Source organism: Macaca nemestrina, chromosome 11 (assembly GCF_043159975.1).
Source record: "Macaca nemestrina isolate mMacNem1 chromosome 11, mMacNem.hap1, whole genome shotgun sequence".
NCBI classification, from domain to species: Eukaryota; Metazoa; Chordata; class Mammalia; order Primates; family Cercopithecidae; genus Macaca; species Macaca nemestrina.
Genome location: NC_092135.1, coordinates 81,509,062 through 81,519,741, shown reverse-complemented (window position 1 = coordinate 81,519,741; position 10,680 = coordinate 81,509,062). Strand labels below are relative to the sequence as shown.

The window sequence follows — 10,680 nt, the reverse complement described above, 5'->3', positions numbered from 1 at the left end:
AATGGTATCTTGCAGTTCTCAGATATTTTTCATGTTTAATGCAATTATGTAAGCCTTTAACACCATGGGACTCATAAGAAGTGCCACTGGTGATCCTGCAAGTACTCCCAAGAAGCAGAGAAAAGTCATGGCATTACCCAAAAACCGTTGAACTGCTTTACATGTACCATAGGGCCTGCAGCTGCAGTTGCTCTGTTTCAGACAATTCATCTTGTAAACAGACAGCATAAACTTATGGTATTGAAGTATGGTACTGCAAATTATTATTTTCTTAACCTTATGATTTTCTTAACATTTTCTTTTCCCCAGCTTTTTCTATAATACAATATGTAATACATATAACATAAAATATGTGTTGATTGTTTATGTTATTGGTAAGGCTCCCAGTCAACAATAGGCTATTAGTAATTCTGTTTTGGGGTAGTTAAAAGCTATATGTGGATTTTCGTATGCTCAAGGGTTGTTGTCCCTTGCAGGGGCCTTTGAAAACAGTATGCTGAGAATAGATAGGGCTCAAGGACAGTATCTCCAATTGAACTTTTAATGAACTCCTGTAGGTGCCAAGAAGGCAGGCAGATAAGAAAGAGCATAGAAACAAGGAACTGAGTAGAAGGTTGCATCTGGGAAAAGAAAGTTTGTTTTGCACTGTGTCCTTTCTGCTGATGTGGGACTTATGGAGTATAAATAAAGTGAGGCGGAGGCTCTGAGTGCGGCCGCCATGTTCTCTGTTTGTCTTTGTCTTTTGTGTCCTTTCATTCTCCACCACCCCTGGCACGGACCCCAATAAGTGGCGCAGCGAGCAGGGTCAGCACGGGTGAGTAGGGGAGAACAAGAAGGGGAATCCCCTAGGAGCGGGTAAAGCCCGGATATTGTTAAGGGGATCCTTCTTAAGCTTTCATTATGGGAATTCCATCTCTCTGGCCTCAGAATATTTATGGCTGTTTCAAGGACTGTTGCTGTCTATAGGAGTAGAAGTGAAAGAAAAAGACTTTGAAGCGATTGTTTGCCCATGTTGAACAACATTGTTACTGGTTTCGGTATCAGACTAAAGTGCAGCTGAATCGGAGAGAATGGTTACAGGTAGTAAAAGCTCTGCTTAGAGCTCACCAGTTAGGGGATATTATGCCTCTAAAATTGTGGACCTTGTGTAACTCCATCACTCAGACATCAGAGTTACTTGAGACTGATTCAGAGTGTGGTGATGTAGCCACAGGAGGAAAGGTATCTGAGGATTTGGGAAAAAATAAATCTGAAATGGAGCCCATTTGTGCCAGGGTAACAGAGGATGGGGGGGTAGCAAAAGGGGGAGAAGAGAAAAAGCCAGCTCTTCCTTCTTCTAAGGGGAATTCTGACATGTAGTGTATTATGGAAATGCTTCAACAAATATTACAGATACATTCTTCTAATTCACCTTTGCGAGCTTTCCCTGTTTCTTTTCCTTCTGCCCTGTTAAAAGAGGATTTTCCAGTGCCTCCAACCCCCCAGCTTCCTTACCTTTACCTTTGTCTGGCAAAGTTTTCTCAGTGCCTTGCCCGCCATTGGGGGAGGGAGAAAAAGAAAAGATAAAAAAAATTTAAAGAGCTGGATCTGTTTCCAATTATTTGTGCTTCTTTTGCTCCTAATGCTCAGTTTTCAAATAGTGGCAATAATGTCCAATTTAATGCCTTACAAATTAAATTTTTAAAAGAAATGAAAGCTGCCATTTCTAACTATGGACCTCAATCTCCTTTTATTCTTGGTCTTCTTGATGCTTTTTCATCAAAAAATTTGATGATTCCTATAGACTGGGAGACTTTGGGGAAGGCTTTTCTTGATCATTCTCAGTGGTTACAATTGCACAGCTGGTGAATGGACAAGGCGCATGTACAGGCTAGAAAAAATGTTACGTGTGATCCCCCAGGACCCACTGAGGAACAATTCACAGGCACGGGCCAATATGCTACTCTTAATGCTCAGGCTGGTCTAGATGATGTTGCCCTTACTCAAATCAAGACTTTGTTTTTAAGGGCCTGAAATAAGATAGAGATAACAGGAAAATCTTCCCTTTCCTCTGTGAAGATTTTACAGGGCACAAATGAACCATATCCAGATTTCGTAGCCCGTCTTTAGGATACTGTCTTGAAAATTGTGGGTGCTGGCCTTGCTTCAAAAATTTTGTTACAAACATTGTCTTTTAAAAATGCTTATGCTGACTGTCAAAAATTGTTAAGATCGTTAAAGGCCAATGGGGCCAATTTAGATAAATATATTAAAACTTGTGTTAGTGTTGGAGGGGCTATTTATAATGCTCAATTATTTGCTGGACCTTTGTCTAAAGCCTTAAAAGGAAATAACAAACAAGGTGTTTGCTTTCAGTGTGGTAAACCTGGACATTTCAAAAAAGAATGTCATAAAAATTGAACACTTTTATCCCTCAAGGCAGAAAGCTGCCTTCAGAGGTATACAAATGTTGTGGTAAAGGTCGACATTGGACAAATGAATGTTGTTCCAAAAGTGGAAATTTACTGTCTCCTCTCCTGGGAAACGGGAGTCGGGGCCCACAGGCTTGGGGCCCCAACAATTACAATACAAGTCTCACAATTTATACGCCTAGAGGCAGAAAAACGTATTCTCAATAGGGAGGGTTTGGTAGCACAGAAAAAACTGTTTTTTGGGAAACTTTAGTTTCTAATCAAAAGCCCTTATGTTCATTGCACATTAATGGAATAGTTTTTAAAGGGTTAATTGATACGGGGGTGAATATGTCTATCATTTGTTTAAATTAGTGGCCTATACAATGGAAAAAAAGACAAGTTTCAGTTATACTCACTGGCTTGGGTGCTGCTTCTGTGGTTTATCAAGACGTAGAACCTTTAACCTGTGTCAGTCCTAAAGGTCAACAAGGTCAAGTGTTTTTTTTTAATATATTATTCCTATCAATATTAATCTTTGGGGACAAAATCTTTCACAACAATTTGGTGCTCTTTTAAACATTCTTCATATTTCCTCAGCTGCCAAAAATATGATGTTCAAAATGGGCTACAATCCTTTAAACTCATAGCCACTGTTCACCAGCCTCAAGTTTTATAATTAAAGTGTAAAACGACCACTCCTCTTTAGGTGAAACAGTGGCCATTATCTAAAGAAATACTTAGGACTTTAAAAGAGTAAGTCAAAAAACAAATGGCCGAGAGGAATATAAAGCCAAGTACTTCTGCATGGAATTCCCGTCTTTGTCTTGTTCTTAAAACTATAAATGTTTACATTCAACCTAGGGGAAGTTTACAGTCTGGTCTTCCTAATCCTGCCCTTATCCCACAAAGTTAAAAATTAATGGTCATGGAATTCAAAAATTGTTTTCTCTCTATTCCATTACAACCTCAAGATTGTAAAAAGTTTGCCTTTACTATTCCTAAATGTAATAATGGACAACCCATTCAAAAATATCAGTAAAAACTTCTTCCCCAGGGTATACTTAATAGCCCTACTATATGTCAAAAATTCGTACATAGGACTTTAAATCCTGTAAAAAATCAGTTTCCAACTGTGTTAATTTATCATTGTATGGATCTTCTCTGTCCCTATTTTTAATAATTCTCAGCCACTTTCTTGATATCAATGGAAAGTTTTACCTCAAGGTATGTTAAACAGCCCTACCTTGTGTCAAGAATTTGTCCTTTTGCATTTCTTTCTACTCACTTAATATTGCCCCAGAAAAAATTCAACTGAATTTTCCTATTCAATATTTAGGTTATACCTTAGGAGCACGAAATATTCGACCCCAAAAAACTCAAATTTGACGTGATCATTTCAAAACATTAAATAACTTTCAAAAGATGCGTCCTGTTTTAGAAATATCAACATATCAGTTATAACATCTTTTTTCTATTCTAGAAGGAGACAGTCACTTGGACAGCTTACGCCATTTAACTCCTTTGGCTTTACAGGAACTCCAGCTTGTAGAAGAGCAACTTTAAAAGGCCCATTTACATTATATCCTTCCCGATGTTCCCCTTTCCTTTTGTTTATTTCATACTTTACATTCTCCCACAGGAATGATTCATCAAACTAATCGGCCACTAGAATGGATCTTTTTGTCCAATAAAATATCTAAACGCTTGGCTACTTATATCAATCGTTACTGTCGACAACTTTGGGGAGGAGATCCTTCCTTAATTATCTCTCAATTCACTCATAGTCAGATTACTTATCTTCTTACAACTTCTGATTCTTGGCAAGTTGCTTGTGCTTCATTTGTTGGTCAATTTTCTACCCAATATCCTAAGTCTCCGATCTTTTCATTTTTTAGACAACATTCTGTGTTGCCTTTCTCACCAATTTCTATATTTCCTGTTCAAGGTCCTACCTTTTTTACTGACGCTAGTAGCAATGGTAAGGCTGGATATTAGAGTGTTCATCAATTTCGAGTTACAGTTTATCCTTATCCCTCGGTGCAACAGAGAGAATTGTTTGCTATTCTCATGGTCTTAGTTGATTTCCCTACTACTAGTTGTAACATTGTTAGTGATTCTCAATACGCCGTTTATGTTACTTCTTATATTTCTCAGGCCACTTTACCTCTTTGTGCTACTTCTTCTCTTCAGAAACTCTTTTCTTTGTTATCCTCTACTTTGAGCCAACGTCGAGCTCCTTTATTCATCACTCATCTTCGTTTTCATTCTCAACTTGCTAGACCATTAGTTCATGGTAATACTCAGATTGATTCGCTTTTAATCGGCCACCTACATGCTGCAGAACAAAAATATACTCTACATCACACTAATAGTTCTGGCCTTCAACGACGGTTTCATTTAACTCATAAACAAGCTCGTTCTCTTATTCGAGCTTGTCCTTCCTGTGCTCTTTTGAGCATTCCATCCTTCCAATCCACGAGACGTCCCTTCTTTTGGACGATTAAAGTATGTTCATCATACCATTGATACCTTTTCTCATTTTCAATGGGCAACTCCGTTGCCATCTGAAAAAGCTGATTCTGTTATTACTCATCTCTTAGCTTGTTTCGCCGTCATGGACATTCCTCTTATACTTAAAACTGATAATGCCCCTGCCTATGTCTCTCGTAAATTACAAGTTTTCTTACAGCAATACAATATTCAACATATCACCGATATCCCGGGCAACAGTCAAGGTCAAGCCATCATTGAGCGTGCAAATTTAACCTTAAAAACTCAACTGCTAAAACAAAAAGGGGGAAATGAGCCCCCAGAAACCAGATTTTGAAGGTTCTTTTTACCTTAAATTTTTTTAATCAATGGAGACAATTGCAAGACTCTGCTGCCGTAACCCATCTTTCCTCACCTCCCTCGGTGATAGTCCCCGCTGACAGTTTAAAGGTTTGGTATCCTAATGAAGAAGGTAAGTATGTTCAAGGGCAAGTTCTAAAACAGGGACGGGGCTATGCTCTTGTCCTTACAGGGAGCGGATCTGAGTGGTTTCCTACAAGATGATTGAAACCCTGTTGAAAAGAAAACTGGATTCAGCATGCATTTCTTCCTTTGTTGGATGTGCCTCGGCAGGGGACTTATTTCCCTTAGTGAGGCTTTGTATGAATATTGGACTTATATTTCCTTTCCACCCTTGTATCAGGGAGTCGCCTGGGGAGAGGCGGAAATTAAGGTTTTCACCAATGACACTACTTGGATGCCGTCCCCCTATATGAACAAGGACAACATAGAACGGGGAAACGGGAATCATAAACAGCACATACCAATTTGGAGTGGAAAGACTTCCAATATGCATGGGAAATAGTCCTCATTGTCTCCGAAAATCACATGAAGCCTGGGCTGTTCACTATAATCATAGTCATATGGCTGCTAATACTGTTATTATTGTAACAACTAGAAGCTTTTAATATAATCATACTGTATATAGTAATGAAACTATTCCTAGTTCTTTACCTTTTTGTCCTATTCCAGAGGTTTCTCCTAATATTGAGGTGCTGGAGTGGCAACAATGTCGGGGAACTAAACCCCAGATTTTATTAGAATACAATGGGATGCAAATAACTGATTGGAGTGTGCATGGTGATTTTCAAATAAAATTTAGTCACATACCTTTGAAATGGCACCGGGTAAATAAAAGTATTGCCGCTAACAGTAATGAAACCTTGGTATGGCGTAAAGGAGGCCTGAAGTACAGAGTCATCTTTGGAAGTTGTTAGCTGCAGGCGATGCCATTAGCACTTTTGTGGGGAATATGTCCCTTAATCTTTCTAACCCAAATAACCCCTTTCATATTCAGTTATATCAGAATACCTCCCGATATATTATTGCTTGTGTCCATAAGCCCTACCTATTATTAGCGGGGAATTTGACATGGGATAATGATACGGGGATTGTTAATTGTACAGATACGTGTACATTTTTGTCTTGCCTCAATCATTCCTGGTGGCACAACTTTACTGGAGATATTCATATCCTTAGGGCTCGTAAGGAAATTTGGCTACCTGTTAACCTTACGCGACCGTAGGGGACATCACCTCTTGAGACTTATATTTGGACTTCTCTCCAGCGAACCCGCCATGCCCTTGGACTTATAATTGCCTCAGTAATGAGCCTTGTCGCCATCGCCTCCACTGCGGCCGTAGCAGGACTCGCTCTTCATCAAAGCATACAAAATGCTAAATTTGTGCAGCAATGGCATGAGCAATCTCACCGGTTTTGGCTTCAACAATGAAACATTGATTCTCAACTTGCTGAAAGATTAGACAACATGGAGCAAGCCTTGACATGGCTTGGAGATCAGCTTACTGTCCTCAGTACTCGGATAACCTTACAATGTGATTGGAACTCCACTCAATTTTGTGTAACACCTGTGCCTTTTAATATCTCTCAGAATTGGACCGAAATCCGAAAATTATTAGTAGGCCATAAAAATATTAGTTTGGACATCCAAGAGCTCACTCAGAACATTTCTGAAGCATTTCGACAACAATTACATGTGTTGTCCAGAACCGCAACCCTGCAGGAGCTGGTTCAACGCCTTGCTGCCCTTAATCCATAAACCCAGATGAAAACATAGATTTCTACAATCTCTGGAAGTATATTACTTTGGGCACTTGGATTGGGTCTACTTCTCTTGGTGATTCGATGCTCCCTCTGTCACCTCCAAAAACAAAAGAAAACACAGGAACAAATATGGGCTACCTTTTTAGGATTGAGGCAAAACAAAAAGGGGGAAATGCAGGGGCCTTTGAAAACAGTATGCTGAGAATAGATAGGGCTCAAGGACAGTATCTCCAATTGAACTTTTAATGAACTCCCGTAGGCGCCAAGAAGGCAGGCAGATAAGAAAGAGCATAGAAACAAGGAACTGAGTAGAAGGTTGCATCTGGGAAAAGAAAGTTTGTTTTGCACTGTGTCCTTTCTGCTGACGTGGGACTTATGGAGTATAAATAAAGTGAGGCGGAGGCTCTGAGTGCGGCCGCCATGTTCTCTGTTTGTCTTTGTCTTTTGTGTCCTTTCATTCTCCACCACTCCCGGCATGAACCCCAATAGTCCCTGACTCCTGTGTTGTTCCAGGGTGAACTGTATTAACTACTTCAAAGGTGTAGATTAAAATGCTGTTAATATTTACAATGCAGTCTATGGAAAAATGGTTTTAATGTAAACTAGAAAATGTAATATTCACTTACTGTGTGCTTGGGTTATACACTTAACCTCTTTAAGCATCAACTTTCTTGTTTGAAAAATAAGAATAATAATAGTTTTTACCCTGTTAGCCTGTGGGATGAATGCTTAACAAAAGAGCTTGATGGATCACAACTCTTATAAAAGTTACTTGTTATTATATTTTAAATGTGTGGAACATGTACCTGGGGCTAAAATAAATCATCAAAATTATCTGGCTTGTTGGTAAAAGAGCAGACAAGAGTCCAGGCCATGGATTCTTAGTCTAATAATTCTGCCAGTACATTGTCACCATTTTTGTTAATAAAAGACTTTATTTTTAATCATATGAGACAACTACATTGGTGGTCTGAACAAAGTTTATTAATAATTTCTTCTCTTGAAATGCATGTATTACCGGGGTGATTAGCTTTGTTAATCATGCCTACCATAAAGTCAACCAATTAATTTCCTTCTGGATAATCTCTGTATTATTGTGAGAGTGAAAATTTTGGGCATTAGAAGAAGTATATTTTTGGACTATTAGGTTCTAACTCAAAGATTTTGAAAGCCCGGTGGCAACAAATGCCTTGAGGATAAAGGGCAAGATAAATGGAGGTGGAAAATGAGTCAAAAAGGGAAATAGAAAGATAATAAAGCATGGTTTACAAATTTGGCTCAGAATATCATGCTGCTCTACATGTTACTGATAAACACCTGCATTAGTCAGGGTTCTCTAGAGAAACAATCAATACAGGATATATAGATATATAAAATAAGATTTATTATGGAAATTGGCTCACATAATTGTGGATCTGAGAAGTTCTACAATATGCCTCCTACAAACCAGAAAATCAGGAAAGCATGTAATATACATCAACCTGAGCCCAAAAGCGTGAGAACTAGGGAAGCCTATGGAATAACTCTCAGCCCAAGTCTGAAGGCCTGAGAAAGGATTTGGTGGGAGTTGGGAGTAGAGGGATTCAGGGGGCTGCTGGTGTAAGTCCCAGAATCTTCAAAGGCCTGAGAACCAGGACTTTTGATATCCAAGGGCAGGAGATTATGGATGTCCCAGCTGAGAAGAGAAAGTTTGTCCTCCTCCTGTGCTTTTGCTCCATTCAGTTCGGCCCTCTGTAAATTAGATGGCGCTGGCCTGTGTTGGTGGGGGTAGATTTCTTTACTCAGTCTACTGATTCAAATACTAATATTTTCTGGAAACACCCTCATAGATGCACCCAGAAATAAAGTTGTATCAAGTATCCAAGCACCCCTTAACTCAGTCAAATGACACATTAACTTATCTTTCAGCTAACTAACTTCTCTAAAACTACACTTTTTATAGTTTCTCTGAAATTTGTACTATTACAAGAAGGTCTATTTAGTCTGGCCCTTTTGAGGATGAATTACTCTTTTGAATCTAGATTGATACATTTTTCAAACTTATAAGCTCAGTGATTCATTTATTAATAAATATTAAAATGCATTGAATTAATGTACTTTTTTGGGATGGCGATGGGTTATTGATTTCTACAAATACTATGTATATCATCTTACCTAGGATCAATATATTTCATTACCATACTGGAATATCTTGTGTCTGGAGTTGCACTTTGAAAGTGATTTTATTCTAGAGCTGACAAGGTCTGTTCATGGCTGTCTAATTTTAGGAAAACTTTATCTGCATTTTTGTAGTCTTTTCGTACTTAATAAAAGTTATGCTGATGTTGTGACTTATCTGTCTTCATGGATTTACTCTCTAGTCTTACAATCAACTGTTTGTATGTTGTATGAATTGTTCAAGTATCTCAACTGAAGTGACCTCAATATCCCTTTATCTAACCCTCCATAGAAGATTATCATCATCATTGTTATTATTTGATTACTTGTTCCACATCTTCTTTAGTTTCTGATTGTGTCATATCTCTTTAATTTTATATTTCCATTATTATAATTATATTGTGACAACCTGTGTCATATCCATTCTAAAATATTTCATTTGGCTGATTGTATAAGTTTTATTTCAATTATACCTGATTGATCTTTAATCATAAGAATAATATTTAATGTCAGTAATGCTCCTTTTTCAAGTAGAGAATTATTATTTTGATATTTGATCATTTGAGTGCAAATTTTTCTGTTGGAAAACATTGCTTCCTTGCTTAGAAGTGAAAAAATATAATAAGGAGTTGGGCTGGCGCAGTGGCTCACGCCTGTAATCCCAAGCACTTTGGGAGGCCAAAGTGGGCTGTTCACTTGAGGCCAGGAGTTTGAGACCAGCCTGACCAACATGGTGAGACCCATGTCTACTAAAAATACAAAAATTAGCTTGGCATGGTGGTGTGCACCTGTATTCCCAGCTTCTTGGGGGACTGAGCTGGGAGGAAGTATTGAGCCCGGGGGCAGAGGCTGCAGTGAGCTGAGATAGTGCCATTGCTCTTTAGCCTGGGTGACACAGCGGGACTCTGCCTCAAAAAATCAACAAATAAATAAATAAAGGAGTCGATGGTACTGCTGTGTATATATGTTATATATAGAATGTATATTTACAGATATGCACAATAGTATATAGGTATTGCATACATGTTTATATTTATGCATCTTTCACTTAAAATTTTTAATTGATTTCCAAATATCCTGCTACTAAGGTAAATAGCTATTAAATGGACACAAATATTTTGATAAATTGTAATGGAAAAAGTATGCATTTCATCCCAATCCAAGATAGAAACAAAATATTGTTTTTATGAGAAAAATAAGTATCAGTTTGGAAGTAAATAGTTCATTCAGAAAATTTAACTTGATGAAAGTTTATACTATTCCCATTTTCTCTTATTTTCAATAGTTTCTTTAGCACATTTTTAACTTTTTAGGGGTCATAGTTCTCTTGTACTCAAATGACACAAAGACACAGCATAGAAAAATCAAAGCAAAATAAGGATCTAACAGGTGACTACATAGAAAAACATGAAAATAATGTATAATGAATGTATAGTACAGTTGCAAAGTCATAGAAGACTTGCCAAACATTCTCAAAACATTTGTTTTAATCCAAATATGAGGCACAATTCAAAAA

At 37.9% G+C, this 10,680-nt stretch overlaps 1 long non-coding RNA gene across 1 annotated transcript; it reads left to right on the top strand.

The window, feature by feature from the left end:
• Positions 1-719: 719 nt before the first annotated feature.
• Positions 720-9,337, top strand: LOC105467708 (uncharacterized). The gene is made up of 2 exons (XR_011609909.1): positions 720-814; positions 5,416-9,337. It is a non-coding gene; the product is annotated as an uncharacterized lncRNA (long non-coding RNA).
• Positions 9,338-10,680: the final 1,343 nt, after the last annotated feature.